The 913-nt window shown below is 61.7% G+C and overlaps 1 protein-coding gene across 1 annotated transcript in view; it reads right to left on the bottom strand.

Annotated features, from left to right (window-relative positions):
* Positions 1–453, bottom strand: part of MBOAT2 (membrane bound glycerophospholipid O-acyltransferase 2) — a 130,591-nt gene extending 130,138 nt beyond the window's left edge. The window contains exon 1 of the mRNA XM_040496019.1: positions 432–453. The gene's annotated coding sequence lies outside the window, so the exon portion shown is untranslated. The remainder of the gene's footprint in view (positions 1–431) is intronic.
* Positions 454–913: the final 460 nt, after the last annotated feature.

Below are 913 nucleotides of genomic sequence, written 5' to 3' on the forward strand. Positions count from 1 at the left end.
CCTGACTTCCAGCAGCTTCCAGCGCCCCCTCCCCACCTTGCGCGCCCTCGCGCCAGACAGCCCCGCCGCCCAATCGCGGCGCGGCGCCTCGACGCCCGCAGCCAATCAGAGGGCGCTGGCCGCGCCGCGCCCCGCCCCCATCTCAGGCCTCGGTGAGGGGCCGAGGGGCGGTCGCGGCCGAGGGCCGTTCGCAGGCGGCCCTTCGCGGTGCGGACGTGGCGGGGTTTTGCCCGGTCACCCTTTTCGTCGTCCTTCCCGACAGTCGGCGGACAGCCACCCTTCGCTAGGAGGAGCCGTGGACAACAAAGGGGAACGGGGTGGCCGCCAGACAAAGGGAACGACGTGAGGGTCGTCGTTGAGCCAGGACTGGGGGAAGTTGGGGACAAAACCAGGAGGCTGGGAAGAGGAGGGCGACAAACCAAAAAAGTGACCCGGATAAGATGTCCCTTTGTCTTCAGGAGTGCGGTGGACAAGCCCAAACTTGAAGCCAGTTTCAGTTGTGTGTGCCCCTCAGTGACCCCCCTCACCCCCAGCCCGGGGCCCTCGAGGGGCAAGAGACCCCGGTGCAGCTGGACGCCCGACCCCGGGCTGGTGGCCGTTCTCACCTGAACTGCTTGCTCTTGGTGGCCAGCAGCTGCTCCCTGGGCATCTCTGCACCCCTCGGTCACCTCCCCCCAGTCCCCACTGCTGTTGCTTTTGCCGCACGATGTGTGTGGTGGTTCGTGTGTGATGCGTATATCGAATCTATTTGCCCAGACTTAGTGAAAAAGGGAACCATTTGAGTTCCTTGGAAATGCAAGTATCTGTTTAGAAGACTTTTTCAAAAGGACTCCTGGAGGTGAATATCAGGAAAGCTCAAAATTCAACGGTCCGAAATTTTTGGTAGAAACAGCTAATGGTTCATGAGCCTTCA

The sequence above is a fragment of the Herpailurus yagouaroundi genome, unplaced genomic scaffold (assembly GCF_014898765.1).
Source record: "Herpailurus yagouaroundi ecotype Mexico unplaced genomic scaffold, PumYag 188, whole genome shotgun sequence".
In the NCBI taxonomy this organism is placed as follows: Eukaryota; Metazoa; Chordata; class Mammalia; order Carnivora; family Felidae; genus Herpailurus; species Herpailurus yagouaroundi.